At 47.1% G+C, this 19,304-nt stretch overlaps 1 protein-coding gene across 2 annotated transcripts in view; it reads right to left on the bottom strand.

The window, feature by feature from the left end:
• LOC144138673 (alpha-N-acetylgalactosaminide alpha-2,6-sialyltransferase 6-like) overlaps positions 1 to 15,034 on the bottom strand; it is a 102,436-nt gene extending 87,402 nt beyond the window's left edge. Inside the window, exon 1 of one of the 2 annotated variants that reach the window (XM_077671061.1) lies at positions 14,879 to 15,034. The gene's annotated coding sequence lies outside the window, so the exon portion shown is untranslated. Of the gene's footprint in view, positions 1 to 14,874 lie in introns of both variants that reach the window. The other variant, XM_077671062.1, reaches the window with a different exon arrangement.
• Positions 15,035 to 19,304: the final 4,270 nt, after the last annotated feature.

Consider the following 19,304-nt stretch of genomic DNA (forward strand, 5'->3'; position numbering starts at 1 on the left):
CCGGTGCCGTGACATTAACGACATCCAAGTGAAGCCCGTTAAATATGTCGCGGATGTAATTGCGCCAATTCTCGCACATATATTTAATATTTGTATAACTACAGCTATATTTCCAGAACAAATGGAAATAGCAAAAGTAACTGTTCTTTACAAAAGTGGGGATCGTAATGACCTTGGAAATTACAGACCTGTGTCTATTCTTTCTGTTTTTTTCTAAGGGGTTTGAAAAAATCTTGCACTGTAGATTGTCTAAATTCATTGATCAACATAACATACTTACGGAAAATCAATTTGATTACTGCAAGAATAAATCAACAGAACTGGCGCTACTGCATCAAAAAGAATATATCCTTACACAATTTGAAATTAAGGCTCTGTTCATAGGAATTTTTGTAGATTTTTCCAAAGCCTTTGATTTATTGAACCATGAACTACTGATCAAGAAACTAGCGTTGTACGGTATTAGGGGCACTGCTGGTTTGTTGATAACGTCATATCTGTCTAATAGAACACAGGTTGTCCACATAAATGACTCTTACTCCAGTGTTAGCCGTGTGGTCTCTGGTGTCCCGCAGGGCAGTATACTGGGGCCTCTGCTGTTTAATCTTTATTTGAATGACATTGTAAATATTAGTGACACAGCTACATTTGTTATTTATGCAGACGACACTAGTATGTTTTTTTCTGGCGATAATATTGATGAACTTATCTGTACATGCAATCTCACGATGGAGGCGCTGCACAAATGGTCTAATGCAAACTACATGCGAATAAACGAAACTAAAACAAAAGCAGTTATATTTCGCCCTAAAAACAAACCGGTTCCCTCTCATTCTACCATTAAACTAAATTAGCAAAATTTACAGTTTGTGGATAGCTTCAAATGCCTAGGTGTCGTGTTTTCCGCAAACATCTCGTGGGATAATTATATTGATCATGTTTTAAATACGTTGGCTCGAATCACTGGTGTTATTGGTCGTTTACGGTTAATTCTCCCCAAATCTGGGAAATTTCTTCTGTACAGTTCTCTTTTTTATTCTAATTTAAATTATTGTCAACTTTTTTGGTGTACTGCAAAGTATTCCTCTTTACATAAAGTTTATTTACTACAAAAAAAATGTCTTCGTCACGTTTATAACAAAGGTTATAGGGATCCAACCAGAGACCTCTTTCTTAAAAGTGGTTTTATCAAACTCTTCAACTTGTACAATCTTGTACAACTTGTACAAATTTGTACAATCAACTTGTACAATCAAAATCTTAAACTTGTTTGAGTAACCGATTCAAAATAGAAACCAAGAGAAACATAAACTACATACGTAATTTGGCCCGGTTGCAACAGAAAGAAATCAGTTACCCTTTCAGGAATAAGGAACATTGGGCGGTCCCTACAGCCCGTTTAAACACTGGGAAAGAGCGCATACAATATACCCTGCCTTCTCTTTTAAATGTATTTGAGTGCGCCGATTTTGATATCTATAAATGTTCTAAGCGTCAATTACATGTCATGTGTACTAAAATGTGTTAACCTTTCTATGTCTCTCATTTGCTTTCTTGTTTAACTGTTCTTTTTATATCTGTTAGAAATAACAGGTATTACGTGCAAAAAAAAGAGTCTTATTGTTAGCTTTTATTGTTACTTTTTTCGGTTGCCTTTATAACTGTGTGCTTTCTTTTGTAGCGATGCTGCTGTCTGAGCAAAAAGGAGGCTGCGGCCTCGTCAAGCTGTCTATGACAGCTTTTTTCCGCGGTTCCGTTTTCTGTATGTGTTTATGTATCTGTATCTGTGTTTATGGAACAGAAATAAAGTTTCATCATTATTTTTATTATTTAAATGCGTTAACCGCGCCAATTACGCATTTGTTACAAAATGTGATCTGGTTGGAAGAAAGACGAGGAGAAGGAATTAGCCCAGCAGCCCTAACACGGGCAGCGAGGCTCGTGACATCTTTTACCGACTCACCCTCTCGAAGGTCATAATAAACCGGTGCTCATTTAACCGCGTCTGCTTCCTGGTCTTCAACAGCATTTTTTTGCAGATGTAGGGCGTCGCACGATTGATAGGGTAGGGTAACCGGTGGTGGCGGATAAGCTTTTATTGCAAGAATCGGCACAAAATGTCTCCATGTTATTAAACAGGGTTGCAAATTTCAACGCCAGCTCGATTGATTGATTGATTGATATGGTTGATTTGATTGATTGATTGATTTGGTTGATTTGGTTGATTTGATTGATTGATTGATTGATTGATTGATTGATTGATTGATTGATTGATTGATTGATTGATTGATTGATTGATTGATTGATTGATTGATTGATTGATTGATTGATTGATTGATTGATTGATTGATTGATTTGCTAAAACAAAATTTCATGCATGCCCAGCTCTTGCAAAAATTGTCCAACCAGCGTACGGGCAGCTTTTTGCGCACATAGTGCGGTGTTGCCAAAAATTGCTACGTCATGCTAAACCACGTAAATATCGCGGATGCCACAATTTAAGTCGTTAGAGCTCACCTTACAAAAGACTCTCATAGTTCTGCATTTTTTTCTCTAGGTCACTGCTCAAAACTATAAGAAGGTGATTAAATTTTAAGGCGAAATGCGCGTCTCAAGACATATCACGTCCCCTGAGGAAAGGCAATTTTCCGATTAGAGTCAGTAAGTCAGGAACGCCGCAAGCTCGCCACAATCGTTTCTTTTTGCCCTGCAAAGAACGTCTGCAGTATAGAAACCACCAGGGTCGCTAAGTCCCCCGCGCCTTTCTGCCTTTCTCGGGGCTGGCAGGCAATTTGATGCAACTCAGCGGGTAATTTGATGCAATTAAAGAGTCGTTTGGGCTCCGCATTGCAGGTGCACCGCCCAATTACTGTCGTGTCCGTTGCCTTCATCGCACCCGTGACGGCGGCGAGGGCTGAGGCTTCTGCGAAACTACCCGGCGAGGGACCTCGCCCTAGACCAAGGCCGTCCCACCCTCACCGGGTTAGTTGGGCTGGGTTAGGTCACGGCGTCGCCAGAGGATGCTCACGGCACGCACTAGCACGGACCGTACGCCAGATCTCAATGCAGGGCTTAGGTGTCGGTCATGTGATGGCGGAGTCCAGGCCAGGACAGTGAACCAACTTCCCACTCTACTGCTGTAGCCACAGCTGTCCGTTGAACCATTAATATTTCCCTTCTTTTGCATTGCTGCAGAGAACGGACTGAATGAGGGTGGCTCGAGAGAACCATCTGTCGAGGCGGAGTCGTGCAAATTGGAAGGGGACCATGATCGTTAGGCGACAGCAACTGACACAGTTCTGCTCTGGCAGTGGGAAACACAGCCAGGGTACGAGTGAAGGCGAGTTGTCGACAGCGTTGTTAGAGCAATGAAGGCAATCCCTTTCTCGGCACCCTGATTTGGTCGAAACAGTTGTGCTGCTGCGACTTTGGCACTACTGTACCCCGAAGTCTGGTTGCAGGACGCGATATCATGCATCTACGGTTTAGCGGGGCTCAGAATGGGCATAAGTGAGGCCGAAGGAAAGTGCTCAGAGTGGGATTGCAGAGTAAGTGTGAAGTCCGGGCGAAGCACCATCGAGGATGGCAATGACATAAAAACTGTGTATCAAGGGGCCACGTCGAACGGACAATTCACCGAATTTGTCGAAGTCTTAATTGTGGCCTCTCCGAAACAGCGCCAAAAAATACGAAGACAAAAGAAACAGCGTAGACGAGCGCTAGCTGTATCGTCCGCTGTGGCTACGCCGGGTAGTTTAACACACGTGATTCGTTATTTCGCTATTCATCGGTAGCCTGGGGCCTTAGTTTATCTGTAATGAGTGGCAGAAGATCACATACCATGCAGACCTCACGCCCGCCCCGCCAACAGTCAAACTGATGTCATAGTGGTTTACAATGTATTTTCGTGTTATTTAAACTTCAAAACTGCGAATTCCCTCAATCCACCGCTAACACCGACTTTACGTTTGTTATCGCAAAGGTTTTACAGGCAATATACGCTAGAAATCTCGCAGATTTAGCCTTACTGACGTTACGCTGTCTCGTCGTTGGATGGCAGGGAACTGTAGTGGAGGATTATACGAGAATAATGGCCGTTATTCTCGTATCATCGCAGCGTATCATCAACAGGGAACGCGCTGTTATCGTCAAAAAGGCGACTAAATCAGCCTAATAACGTACGGTAATTGACAAAATTGAGGCAGATGCTCACAATTTTATGAAAACTTGAAGGCGAAAGCCTCTTTGGACCTTTTTTTTATCGGCTGTTGGAGTTCGGGTTCAACTTTCATATTGTTATCATCGGCATGCGGCCGCAGATTCACGCACGGCCGCTTCGCTTCCACCATGTTACGACAAGAGGCATTTCGAGCTATTCTATAGCCTCTTTCGCCGCGGCGTTCTTTCCCGGCGTCCCCGCCCTCGACTAGGGCCTGGTTCGTCATCGATGTGGAATGAAGCTCTGGGCTGAGGCGACTTTTTCTCGGAATCTGTTTCCCTTTACTCACGCGGGCTCACCGGCTCGCGCTCCGACTCTCTGTACAGAATTCTGCACCCCACACGTTCCCTGCAACATAAAAGTCGTTTGGACGGATGCGACAGCATCCTATCGCATTTCCTAGTCATGCATGTACGTAGCGCATCAGCTGTCTCTCCCCCGGAGCGAAACACCTGCGCTCTACCCTCCGATCCGGTTTCCTCGTGCCTCCCGCACGGTGCGTTCACCGCGACTACTTGCGAAAACGATACGCCAGGCGCCTCAATCTAGACTGGTCAACAGAATATGTGAGATGCGCCTTCCTAGTCATTAGACCCCTCTATGTGAATGAGATGCGCTGAAAAAAAACCAACGCAATGCACTACTACCGCCCTCATGTAAAGGGCTGTATGCTTAAATCTTACTTCCACCCGCCGCGGTGGCTCAGTGGCTAAGGCGTTGCGCTGCTGAGCACGAGGTCGCGGGTTCGATTCCCGGCCGCGGCGGCCGCTTTTCTGATGGAGGCGAAAAGCAAAAAAACGCCCGTGTGTGCGAGATTTCGGCGCACGATAAAGATCCCCAGGTGGTCAAAATTAATCCGGAGCCCTCCACTACGGCGCGCCTCATCGCCTGCGTTGCGTCGGCGCGTTAAACCCCACAATCAATCAATCAATCAAATCTTACTTCCGTTCCCCCTACAAAGGAACAATGAAGTGAATTTGTAAAGATTATGTTTTAAGTGCGAATGCACTTCTTAAGCGACCCTGAATCACGCGTCCACCGGCGTCCGTCCATCCGCACCACATACCCACTTAGGGCGATTGGCCAAGAAGAGTTCCTAATTTCTTTAGCACATACCCACTTAGGGCGATTGGCCAAGAAGAATTCTTTCGCATCACCCGTGCATTCCCACTTCCCCATCGACGACTGCTGCTCCGCCAGGAGCGGAAGTCGGGGCGAGTACTGCGGCGTCTACCTCGTCGGTCACGTCTACGCGAACCTCGTGTCGCACGCCGTGTCCACCTCGCCGGTCAGGGACGAGTCGCCGTACAGTGCCGTCTACACCGACGCGTACGCGGGTGACGGAATCGTGGTCGTCACCCTCTACCTCGCGCCAAACATCTCGCGCGACGACGTCGTCGAATACGTGGACGCGGCGATGGAGAGTGTGGCCAGGCGCGTAAAGCCCTCGGACCCGGTCGTGGTTGTTGGGGACTTTAACGTGGACGTGCGAAAGGGCGGCGAGTGGTTGATGGAATACATGCTCGCCAACCACTCCATGACGTGCCTACCGCTAGAGGCTCCCACCACCATCAACGGCAGCTACATCGACCTGGCCTTTGCGAGGAACTGTCTGATACGCGCGGTCTTGCAACAACTCTTGACCGTACATTTCAGTGACCCCAAGGCGGTCATAATGACCGTCAACTACAACGACAACACCAACAAGTGCTGAATAAAGAATACTGTCGTTTCACTTTACTTGCGTGTGTGTGTGATCTCCTCGAACATACACTTTAATTCACCAAGATTTCCAGAGAACGACTAACGGGGTGTGTGAATCCCCACTTGATCACGCGGGGGTGTTAAATGCAACTAACGGGCGAATGCCAACACAGTTCAACATAACTCCCCCTCATAGCATCACCCGTGCATTCGCACTTCCCCATGCTCCCCTTCGGGGAAATGCGGGTGAATGTTTTTTGCTTGCATTCCGCAGACTGGCCTTAGTTTTCATTTTCATTTCATCGTGTATCCGCTTGTATACATTTCATCGTGTATCCGCTCGATAAACACGATATTTATTTTACAAAGCCTGAAAGAAGGAAAAGCGGCCTGCGGCACACGCACCAACTAAAGCAGTGGCGTTCATACGATCGCTACTGTGATTGGACGATGTCCAAGATTAGCATTCAAACCAGTTTCGGTTTCGGTTCTGTGAAACAACATGCTGCGCAACCGGCGTTATCGTTCGCTGGGCATTCTCGATATCTCAGTAATCGGCATACCGCGCTTCTGTCACGTTGTCGGCTGCGAAATGCGTGAAATAAGCCTGCCAACACGGCTTGGAATCGTGGCGATCACTAGCCGAGGCACACGCAGTTGATGGACGCACTCCGCGTAACCGGAGACGCTGACATGTGATCCGCCCCCTCCCCCCCCCCCCCTTTTCGGAGCTGGTCTGGCTCGTGCCTGTATCGTGAGGGGGGTGTTCCCACCAGGCCAAGGGCTTATTCGGCACAGTGCCCGCAAGAAGTCAGTGCTTATGGCAACACCACGCCAACGAGAACTCGCCAGCGCGTCAGTGTCAGTCTGTACGTGTTCTGCGACCACGCTCGTGGAGAAATGAACGTTTCAGCGCAAAAATGTTGATTTCGGTATTGCAAACACTCCCCAAAAACAAATAAATCAACTTAAAAAAACATGGGCTATAGAGGATTCGAGCTTGCGAATCGCAAAACACCGGACCTAATGCTCCAGACCAATCGGCCACCAGCGCTGTCAGGAATGAAAATATAAAGTATTTTATTGTACAGCCTGTTTATATTTTTATTTAGTTCTACCATTTCAAGCTGCTTGGATGACCATTTCTTGAATAACGCTCGTGCATGCAAGCGTCCCCCACATTCCCACAAATATCTCGTCTTTAGCGGCTGCATTCCTCAAGCATAAAAGCATTTGCAGATGGTCGTGCTGCTGACCGCAGTTTTAGTTTACCCAGCGCAAAAAAAGTACTTCCCGCACCTTGTTTCCCCGCTGTACGATAAAAGTTTCGGTTGATTTTAATTCCTTAGTACCTATAACAGCTTCGCTGACTCTTCTCACGCCTTTAATTGGCCTTGTGTTTTTCTACTGGCGTACCAATCAGCGAAGCGTCGCATGTGCGTTTGTGTAAAATTACTTTAACATAGAGAGTTGATGCAGACTATAAACTAACAAACTAAAGGCATGTTCTTCCGGGCACGAGCGTGTCGCGGCTTAGTTTCACCTGAGCGAACGTACTGGCAGCCGACCGACAAAACGATGGGCCGACTGATTCTGTACGAGGGTCGGCGAGTAGCGCAGTCAAGCCGAGCCATCTCGTTTGAACGTCATACGACTCATAAATCGGTAAGGGGGATGCAGAGAGTAGGCAAGCCCTTTCGAGTTGATTTTTCTACTGAATAAAGTCGCGTAAACGCAGCGAGAGTGGTCGAAAAATGGCCTAGAGACTCCAGACTAGGGCTGAGGGTCGGTTATAAATTTTAATACCATCAATCAACTGCATTTAATCATTTTATTGGTAGATTAATTGATTGCGTTGGTTTAGGAAGAAAAAATACCGCAAACAAAGTTTTAATAGGATAATAATAATTTAATAAAAAAATAAGATCAATGTGCTGGTCGGCCTGTTAACAGACATTCCAAATGACGTAATCAGGGCATCAATGGGCCTCCTCGATTTACCAGTCCTGGACGGTCCGCGGGCAGTCCGAGGATTGCGTTCGGACCGGAACTCCCATAGGATTACATGGGAAAATCGAGCACCGGATCGCGTCTCGGGCAGTCCGCGGACGATCCGGGACTGATAATCGAGGAGGCCCATTATGGCGCTGATGAGGGCGAGACGCTTATCACCGCGTTCGCCACTCACACCTTTCTAGAATTAGGAATATTGGCACTCGCCGTAATTGCAAGAGGTGCCGAATAAACGTAATTTACTTAAGACAGAGTTAGTTGATACAACGGCCAAAAGGGGTGTGCGGCCGCTCGCGGTTTTTAATGTACCCTGTATTTTTGTATTAGGAGTAGCCATTTCCTCTTCTGTCTAGGGTACAAGCTTTTGGTTTTAACCGCCATCATCTCTGAACATACTTGCATCGTTTTCTGTTGTGACGTGAGGCGGGTTATTTGAAAACGAATATCCTCGACACGCTTGCGCATAGTTTCAACATGACACGCTTGTTTTAGTTTGCTCATATATCACTCCAACCGATTAGACGGTTAAAAAATTAATGCTGACTGAAGCATCAGTCGATTAATCGCAAGGTTAATAGTAGATCAATGAAATTCGAAACAGCGCAAAAAGACGGGACAAGGAAACGACGACACAAGGCGCCGTTTCCTTGTCCCGTCTTTTTGCGCTGTTTCGAATTTCAGTATGCACCAACTAGCCAAAACCACCGTTCTAACGTAATCGATCAATCTCCCACCTCTACTCCAGACTACCTTTTCCGCTAGTAATCCCGCAATATTTACAAATCACTTCAGTGTCCCTTTAGCGGGCATTCCGTCTCTGTGATGAAATCAACGTCCGTGACTCAAGGCTCCCGCGATAAGCGACAGACACCATGGACTGAGCCCAGATAATTATGCATGACCTGTCATTGTCAAAGCGCAAGTGGCTCTCAAAAATATGTGAGAACATTACAAGTAATTTTTTTCGTTTACACAGGCCATTTAGATTTCAATGGGGAGAGCTTTGTCCCCCACTCACTACCACGATCTCAAATTGTAAAGAACCAAAGTATATACTGAAGGACCACATCACCAATGTGAAAGCGCCTTCTCATGCACACTGGAAGCAGACGACTGCGATGTCTGGTAATTCAGGCATTAAAGGAAATTAAGCGCGCGCTCATTAGCCCGCCCGCGAAACTCTCCCCTGGACCCCTGATGACGCCCGTGACAGAGATCCGTCCCCTTTTGTATGCCTTTCGTCCATAGCTGGTCCCAGCCCCCGTCGCACGTTGCCTCCTCTCCACTCCTGGCTTGCCCGTCATCAGCAAGCACTCGTTCGGCACGCACGCACACCGACTCGACTGCACTTATTCCACCGCACACCCGACATTCATTAACCACTCTTAGCCCGCTGCATTACTCCATCTACCCAGGGCCACTTTCTGCGGGACTGCCTGCACAAAGACGGCTGTATAGTCTGAAAAAAATTTCCCCGCATTTCCCCGAGGGGAAGAATGTGAAAGTGCGAATTCACGAGTTGAATTTGCGTGGTTCGGTAATGTTCGCGAAAGAGAGATCACACACACACACACACAACTACAAAGAAAGAAAGATGCATTTATTCACAGACACCTATTTGTGTTGTCGTTGTACTTGATTGCTAGAGCGGATCTCAGCTTTGAAATTTCGTGTCAGTACTCCTTTAAGCGGGTGCATTAGCCCTTCTCACGCCCGATTCTTGGCCAATCGCACTAAGTGGGTATGTGGTGCGGACGGACGGACGGCGGTGGACGCGTGATTCAGATTACTTGGCCAATCGCCCTAAGTGGGTATGTGCTAAAGAAATTAGGAACTCTTCTTGGCCAATCGCCCTAAGTGGGTATGTGGTGCGGACGGACGGACGGCGGTGGACGCGTGATTCAGGGTCGCTTAAGAAGTGCATTCGCACTTAAAATGTGCAGACGCTTTGAGAAAACGGAGTCCATGAGGCCCTGGGTTCCTACTCGGACCACGGCCGCTCGATGGAAAGGAGGTCCGTTTCATCGAGTGGCCGTGCCTGGACGCTTCGGAAGTCCTCCCGGCGCTCCGCTTTCTCTCGCGGTAGCGAAGTAAACTGTGGCCGTGTGTGTGTGTTTGGTTGCGTGCCCGTGTGTGTGCGTGCTTTTTCCATCTTTTTTTTTCCATAGTGTATTGTCCCGTATATATGCATCTTTCCTGCCTGTCTGTTTTCCCCAACCCCACACCAGTAGACGTTCCCATGTCCACCCTTAGGCGATACAAACTACGCCTGCTGGTGGACTTTCCTGTGGGTGGTATACGCAATAATAAATTCACTCATTCAACCCTGAGAATTGTCTCGTAACGCGCAGAATTCTTAAGTCCGCCGCTTTACCTCACTGTAAGCGAAATCTTTTTAAAACGAAAGCTTTCTTAGCGGGACCAGGCGTCCTCTCGAAAAACTGATGAATCTCCCCATAGACGGGTTGGTCGACCGAAAAGCTATGATAGGATCTCTGGAAACACGGCGCGGGCGTGAAATCGGGCTGCCATTGTGTCGAAGCGGTTGTTTGAAAATCGAAAAAAGTAACGGTTCTAGACAACACAACACACGCATCGACAATGATGAGGGAGTACCATAGTATACCTTTATCTCATAAACCACGTCGTATCAGTATTCATTTAGATCGTTCGTTTATGTGTTTCCTTAGTGCGCAAAAAAATCATCGCATGGGTTCATTTTTCGTTTGCGATTTGCGTCTTCGAAGGCTTGACGATCGATTGGACGCACTTTCATCGGAGGTTTCGATGCGCGTTTGACGCAGTTTTGATGTGACAGAGCTTTCGCACTTCTCTGAACTTTCTTTGGGAAGGGATAGTGAAGATTTTATAGCCAGATTTCGCTGCGACTATAGCCAATATTTATTGTTTTAAAGGAGTCGTTTGTTTATTTTCGCCGATGACGTACCTTTACGCTATTATAGCGATTATAACTGCCTTGACTTTGCTCATTATGTATTTTTTGTGCAGATGCACGGCATGGTGCACAGTTGATCTGTTTCCACGATTTTTTATTTTTCTTTCCACCGTTCTTTCCCAGGCATCTTTATTTTTGTCTCATTTTTGGGAGATGGTGTATAAGATACGTAGTTGTTATTGCGTTAGTTTACTTTTTATGTATTTTTTGTTACGCTAGCTTTAGTATTTGTTGATTCCGTTGAACCAATTAACTGCACGTTATTGTAACGATTAAATGCATTAATTCAACCAATTATGCATTTTTGTCCAAATCCAGGCCGTACACGTTTGGCACGTTATCGCTGCTGTTTTGTTTGTACGAGGTTTCGTCGTTGTTTTTTACCGTTTTTTTTTTAATTTTCTCGTTATTTTGTGGGTGATTTTTATGAAATTTTGATTTTTTGTTTTTCTCGATTTTCAAAAATTCGTTTCACTGTCTTTGTCTACGCTACTATAACGTTTAAACATGTTGACTTCGCAAGTTATTCATTTCTGTGCAAATGGAGGCGTTACACGGTTGGGGTACTAGGCAAACAATGTTACGCATTGAAATACGTAGACGTCCACTACAGGCCTGTCCCGAAGCTCGCGTTAAGCCTGAGCGTGGTAATATTCATACTAAAACAAAACGTACTTGTGGTTGGTCCCACCTGAACACAATACAAACACAAACTGACTCCTAAACAAAAGAGCGCAACGGTAAGACAACATAGTCGCAGAGTCATCATAAGGTAGAAGAAGAAGAAGAAGAAGAAGAAGAAGAAGAAGAAGAAGAAGAAGAAGAAGAAGAAGAAGGAAAAGTAAAAGAAAAAGAAAAAAAAGAAAAAGAAAAAGACAAAGCAAAAGAAGAAGAAGAAGAAAAAGAAGAAACTTTATTGAGCAAAGTCTATATGAATTGCACCCAGCCAATCAGATGATCGGCCAAACACTAGTCTTTACAAAAGTAAGAAGATTCCTAGCTATTTACAGTGCTCGAGAAAACTTTATTAGAAGAATTTGAAACCTTTTTTCTCTGATAAAGGAATCCAAAATCGAAAATAATAGTTACTAAAAAAGAAGACAGGAAGAAAAATATGCAGAAATGTAGACTTTTGAAGGTCGTTGTTGAGGTGCCAAGGAAAAGAATCGATTTACATAATGAATCTTTTGAAATTTTCTATGAAGAGCAGAACAGACACAACAACAACAACAAAACTATATTGTGGGGTGGTTTCCTAGTCCGGAAGTGCATGGGCAATCCTGGAGCTGGGTCGTTGTGTAGGCAGTTGATGCAACGTCAGAACGCGTGTACCAATTGCTAAAAAAAACAAGCCTTCCCGCCAGCGTTCAAAACAAACGCATCATTTACGACGCTCACAAAGTTACATCGTTCCAATCGGACAACAGCCGAGGGCGCTCCGAAGCACGTGCCATTGCGCAGACAGTCTGCCGGTCACGGGAGCATCGAGTCTCCGCAGTCCATTCCTGTCTTGGACAGCGCAGGTAATGGCCCATTGGGCGTGCGACAGTAACCCGCACAGCGACTCCGGGAAGCGGAAGACCTGTGCACTGTAGTAGCCCTTTGGGGCAGTGCAAGAGCGGCGCACCTTTCCGTCTCGAGAGGCGTCGGCGGGTCGATGATGTCCTTCCAGGAAGAGCGCAGCAGTCATTATAACAGGCGTCGGCCGCAATGCGAACCGGCGATCAACGCTCCCAGCCGGCAGCCGCGAAACGCGCCGGTTCGCTTGCGTCAGCCGAGTGCCATTATGTGCGGGGAGAGAGGCGCTGCACTGCCGCTTAATGCACACAACGGAACACTTGCAGTCTCTGGGCCGGGTCATGTTTCTATGAGGGACGACCGCCCGCTTCTCTTTTATGCGCACCGCGTAGACTGCTGAGAGACGCGTTGTTCAAGATTGATTGGGCTAAAAAGGAAATCCCTATATCTCCCGCTGGGACGCCGCGCTGGAGTTGCACAATCCCACCATGCATTGCGCCAGGATTGTTCCAGTTGATTATTGGCGGTTGAAAGGCAGGTTGGTGCCGAAAGTGCTGCACAATACGTCCCTCACCCTGTTCCCCGTGGGCCACATTTTAAAGGAGCCATGAAGACAAAATACAAGTTGGTTTTATTAGAAAGACTTCTTAGACCCGATAACAATGATACCAACATCATCGCAATCTTCGAACAAATAACGGAGATATTAAAGAAAACGTGTGAAGCAGTCGCGACCCCCTAGCCGATTTCCCGCAAATTTTCTATGACGTCACGGAACCTTGTTTGTGCGGTTGGCGGCCGCCTAACTGACCTGTCGCGACGACACATGACTGGACGTCTGTGATGGGGCCTCTAGTTCCATTTGACCGCATCACTTGAATGCTAAAGTGCCGTTAACGCACTTAAAATTATGTTTTATTGTTGGCCCGTATGACGTCATTCTTGCTCATTACACGTCACTGTGGCGCAAAATTTGAAAGTTTTTAAATACTTCTTGCTTTTAAAAAAAAACATATTTTGTGGCTCTAATGGAGCTGAGTGAGATACTGAATCCTAGTTCTATCAAATTAAACGAAGTTGTATTTTCTCCTAATGGCTCCTTTAAGGTAACATAGCTAAAACGTACGTAACATGACACTTTCGGAATGGTACCTTCGACTACAGTGCCAAAGTGCATATTTCGCATTTCGAAATGAACGAATGCCCACCTTCTCTCAAGACATGAAGAAAGCAGTAAATGACATGAAGTCAATTATCAAGAGGTAATTACACTGTTGGTGAAAAAAAAAATGCAGGGAAGAGGCTTTGACAGGGCGGCCAACACTTCATTTGGTTTGAGTATGTCAATATTATTAGCACTAGATAAGCATCAGCAACATCTAAATAACTTGTACTGACGCGATGGTTCTTGCACACTCCCTCATCCGAAGCAGAAAACGTTCAAACATCGTCCCCGTTACCGTAATGTTCTTGTTGACTTTTTAAAAAAAGATCACCGCATGCCACGCATCCGGCAGAGGTGGATATGGGCTTCTTTTATATATAATTTTGGACTGCTCAGCGCTTCCCAGAGCTGCTCCGTGTTCCATTTATTAAAGCTTGATTGAACCCAAAAGCCTCCATTGGGGTCAATTCGCGATTTGACGATGTTTTTGGTTAGGATTTGTCATATATGACTTTTTTATATTGGGATTCGAGCTAGCAATTTCAGAAACAGCGCCCTAACATCGAACCCATTAGAAATAATAAAAAAATTAAAGCGGTTGGAAGTTCCAAGCAGTGATTAATCCGCCAGAGTGGCTGTGGTGCAGCTATCCGCTCGCTGCTACCGCCCGTCACCCTCCCTGTCTCACTCCTCGCTTGATGAAATGAACAGAGGTTTTGTACAATGTAATTCAAATTTCCCGCCTTCGCAGTGCTCGCGTGCTCTCTGCCTGAAACAGCGCGAGCGGGAGTTCTGCTCTTTTCGCGCTTGCTTTCTTCTAGCACGTGCCGGAGCCTTACTGCGCAGTTTGGAACGCGTCGTTTTTTGGCATCCACTTTTTTCGCTTACTATCGCAAAAACCAACCAAGCGTCAGCGGTTCAAGAGTTTCGAATACTTCTAACTACATAATCCGCTTCTTTTTCGAAGCTTCTCTTTGGGTCCGTTACGTCGCAACGCTGGCTTGACAGAGTGACAGCGAACGAGCTACGACGACCAGGCGGCACCGTAACGTGCTCTGCACTTCAAATGGTAACAGCACAGGGATGCTGTTGCCCCACAGGGATGCGTTGCCCCATGACAACGCAGCCGTAACAAACCATCAAAATGACTAGCTTCTGCTGTTAGAGTTATTTCTAACCATCAGCAAAGAATACAAAAGCAAATAGCAAATTCATCACAATGGTCTTAATAAATGAACCTGGATTGGACGAGTAGCGAATCCCTCGGAACACGCACATCCAAAGAAAACGGAAGCTCACCAACCAGTCCTTGGTCGACGAGAATCCTCGGCGGTGTTGTGATGATATCGGGGGCGCCAGAACCGATGCGCGGGTCTTCCGGCTGACGCGCTGCCGCTCACCGGACCGTCAACGGAGAAAATAAGACCGCCCTGCCTCTCTCCTGAACGCCGGCATTTTGTTTTGCTTTCAGCGATGCGGCCTGCGCCACCACAGAACAGGGAGGATTTGCGCCACCTGATTCGACGCGGCGAGCGGCTACGTCGCCCTCTCCTCTCTTCATCCTCACCCACACGCTGCCGTGGTGATGCAAGCGGTCGGATGGTTTGCGTCGACACCGAGTTCGTCTGCTGCTGCTTGCTCTTCCCCGTGGTCGTTTCTAACTTAGGAATGATTGATCTCTTCGTCTGGTTAACATCATAGCTTCCTTTCCGCTGCGTGAAACAACAGTAGCCCTAACTCGGCTGTAATAACGCTCCTTTGCGCTTAAAGTTTGCAAATGCGGACCCTGTCACATTAGCCGAAAATAAACTCCTTGTGAAAGTCTGCCGCTTCTTCGAAGCGCTCACTTGGAATCGCCGTTTGGGTGGTTATACTCAACGTTACGTTATACTATAGTGTATCCTAGTTAAACACTCAGCAAAGATGGCTGATGAAGTTCTCTCTCTCTCTCTCTCTCTCTCTCTCTCTCTCTCTCTCTCTCTCTCTCTCTCTCTCACTCACTCTCTCTCTCACTCACTCTCTCTCTCTATCTATCTATCTATCTATCTATCTATCTATCTATCTATCTATCTATCTCTCATGCACAAGCTCAAACACTGTGTTTCACAGCGGAACTGTTGGTTATAGCAGCATCACAAAGTGATGGGGATGCAAGGCATGCATTACAAGGGCACAATAAAAGGGGATATTTCAATTTTGGCGTATTGTCTGATGACGGAGGGAGGTCGGCAGCCAAACAACACAGCAGTCCGCCTTTTGTCCGCTCTGTCGGGGCGTATACGTAGATATTGTCACGAAGCCAAATATGACGCAGTTCTCTTCAAGGAAAATAAGTTTATTGCAGCGAACTTCTGCTCCCCTAGCAACTCAAAGAATACACAGGCGGCGAAACAGCAGTCAACAAAGTGACTTGCGTAAACTGGTGTCGGCGATTCGAAAATGCCGCGGCGTCTGCTTTGCAGGCTTTTTATCTTTTGGCGCGAGTGGTTCTCGAACCGTCGATTCACATCCATAACATTGTAGATCAAGGAAGACTTTTCTACGCTAGCGACGCTACGGCGAAACAGTCTCCTTATCTGAATGAGATAGCCCGTGCGGCATAAAAATAAAGAATGGAACATGCGCTTCGCGTGGGACACAGATAACAGAGCCGGGCGCGGCCGGGCATTAAAAAAATTCCCCCGCATTTCCCCGAGGGGGAGAATGTGAAAGTGCGAATGCACGGTTGTCGGCCCGCTTGCGGCGCTTGCGCTCGGCCCCCGCAGCCCACCGCCTCGCCGCCTTCTCTTCCATCTCTTCCATCGGGTTTGTAGTATCACGTGTACACCACGCAGTTATCAAGCCGCTATAACGCCGCTGAGTCGCCAACGCACGCCGCTGACGACGTAGTTTGAATGCGTTAAAGATATAAGGCGCGTCACAACACTAATATCACCTTCGCGTCCGTGGCTTGATTGGTAGAGCGTCGCGCTGCAGTCGCAAAGTCCTCGGATCGAAACCTGGCGCCGGGTGCTGTTTCTTTTTCAAATATAGAGGAGCACTGCGGACGCCAACGCCGCCGGCGGTGGATGGTTTGGGGTCGCTTATAAAGTGCATTCGCACTTTATAGTGCATTCGCACCGCACTATAAAGTGCATTCGCACCGTTGGCGGCGTTGGCTCCTTTAAGTGCATTCGCACTTAAAGGAGCCATGAAGAGAAAATGCAAGTTGGTTTTATTCGAAAGATTTCGTGTTTTATAGTGCCCCCAGCGCTTGTCGGGATACAAACGGTGCTTTATTCACTGAGAATTTAACAATTTAGGTTAAAATTTTGATTTTCCCGCTCAATCGTGCGTTTTCGTGGTCCCAAGTGACATCACGGGAACCGAACGCTCTGCAGCCTAGAGTACCTTCATTCACCCATCCGCCGTACAGGGTAGAGACACGTAACGCTGGCGCCGCCATGTTCGGTTGCTCGCTCGCCGCCGAAGCAAGTCATTGTGTCAAAACCGCGCTAAAATTATCGCCGCAACGCGGTTTACTGAAGAAGTTTGAATCATATTGTCTGTTTCGCGTTGCTAGGTCTCGTGGGAAACGAAAAGAATAACGCGTTGAGCCCGTTGGCCCAATTGCGGCGGCACGGGACCGTTCAAAGGTTGTCTCCACCCTGTAGCGGTGTTGGTTTGTCCCTGCGTTTCTTTACGTTCCGTAACCTAGATGGTGCCACCATACCGTGGCAAACGTTTGGTTTGTTTTTGCCCGCATTTAAACCTGGCTTGTTTTTGTTCTGGGAGAAAATATTCGTTCCCTGAAACAGTGCTCGCTCGACAAATGGGGTCACGTAAGACACCGTTGCTTGCGTCAATCGGCCAGTGTCGTCTGAGACAACCCCAAGCCCCGTGTGCTGTGCAGCTAAACCAAAGCATGCTGTGCGCAGTACGAACAGCAGAACGCATCAGTACTTCTATGTTTACATGTGCTTTCGTAACTTCCACTGTTTGTCCCATCATTCCTATTGCTTTGTAAAGAATGTGCCCTAAATTTAAGCGCAAATCGCTCGTTCGTCTAGTTTGTAAGCTCTACCTAATTTGCGTCTGCTTCTGCCAGCCTCCGCCAATCGCAGAGCTTAGCCCATGTGACATCACAGGTTCTGTTGCGGGAAATGAGCTGGTGGGTCGCATGACCATTCCCGTTTTTCCTAATTATGTAGCTTATTTGAGCGAAGTTTACGTTAAAAGTGGTGTCAGTGTGATTCTAACGAGACAATCTTTTGAATGAACCAAACTTGTGTTTTCTCTTCATGGCTCCTTTAAAACAAACTATAAATAAACAAACCCGTACATGGTTCGCGGCAATATACAGGCCCGTCAGACGTTTTCGGCGCCGAGCCAGCACATGTGATTCGTTCGTCTTGGTGCACCCGAGGCGACGGCTCAAGTTCTGTCATCTGTTCCAGGTCCTGCACTTAGGGCTCCCCAATCTACACACAAGACGAAAGGTGAGCTTGGTAAGCGTTCGCGTCTAAAATTTTATGCAATCCCGAATGGAGGCGATGTAAACGACAGCTGAAGGACGCTGCGCTCAAGAAAATTATTCGGTATGGCCACTATTTAATCAATCTCGGCCTTATGTCAGCGACAGGAAAAGATTAAAGCCGTTCCACTCAATGGGAAAGCTGTCGGAAGTGCAGAGCAGTGATTCGCCATAATGGGCTGTACCGCAGTTACCCGCTTACTGCTACCCCCCATGAAGTTCAAGTTTCCCGCCTTCACGGTGCTCGCGCGCCCCCTGCCTGAAACTGCGCCAGGGGGAGTTCTGTTCTCTTTGTGCTTTTCTCCCCCGCACGTGCCGGCGTTGTACAGTCAAACCCGGCTATAACGAACCTGGATAGAGCGAATTATGCTATATATCGAACAAAAATAATTCAGTTACGGAAATACATGGGCAACATATTCCTTATAACGAAGTTCACATCCGATATATCGAACTCTGCGCGCCTAGAATGGCCGCCGAAATACATGGTCTCGGAGCGGCGATTGAGATGTGGATTGGCCACGACCTCGGAGCAAGAGTTGCGACTTGGACATTGCGCCTCGCACGGAGCGACATGACGCCCGACACTTTCCGTAACTGTTTCCGACGCGCGGGACTCACGACGGAACCCGCGCAGTCGGCGAGTACGGACCAAGACAGCAGCATTGGTGAACTGTGGGAAAGAGCTCCCCCACATTTCCGATGATGTCGCGAGTGAAAGCCGTCCGACGCTTATAATGAAGCGCTTTCGGCAGTCAATGTGCTCCGCCAATGCTTCTTAGATTTCGGAGGACTCGAACTCGAACTGGTGCAAATAATGTTTCGTGTAGAGAATGCTATGCTAGTTGAAGCCGCCAAAACGAAAGTGAAAACAAAAATCACCGCTTTTTTCTTTGCAAAGTAGGCAGTTCAGGCGGAAAGTAGCTTTAATACTTGCAATAAATGGATTACTCTGGGTATGGTAACGGCTACTTTACTGTTTTCGTTTTTGCATGCGGGGATGGTGGAGTTGAGGAGGGGGAGGGGGGCTCCCGCGGATTGCGAACTTGTAACGATAAGTTCGTTATAGGCGGGTTTGGCTATATCCAACTATTGGATATATCGAACTAATCGCGGTGCATATTGCAATTCGCTATAAACGGGTTTGACTGTATTGCCACATTTTGCGTAAGCGCGAGAATTGGCTGGGCTTTGCTTTGCTTGGCTTGGCTTGGCT

This window comes from Haemaphysalis longicornis, unplaced genomic scaffold (genome assembly GCF_048455015.1).
Source record: "Haemaphysalis longicornis isolate Haplotype H1 unplaced genomic scaffold, Haemaphysalis longicornis Haplotype H1 scaffold_5, whole genome shotgun sequence".
In the NCBI taxonomy this organism is placed as follows: Eukaryota; Metazoa; Arthropoda; class Arachnida; order Ixodida; family Ixodidae; genus Haemaphysalis; species Haemaphysalis longicornis.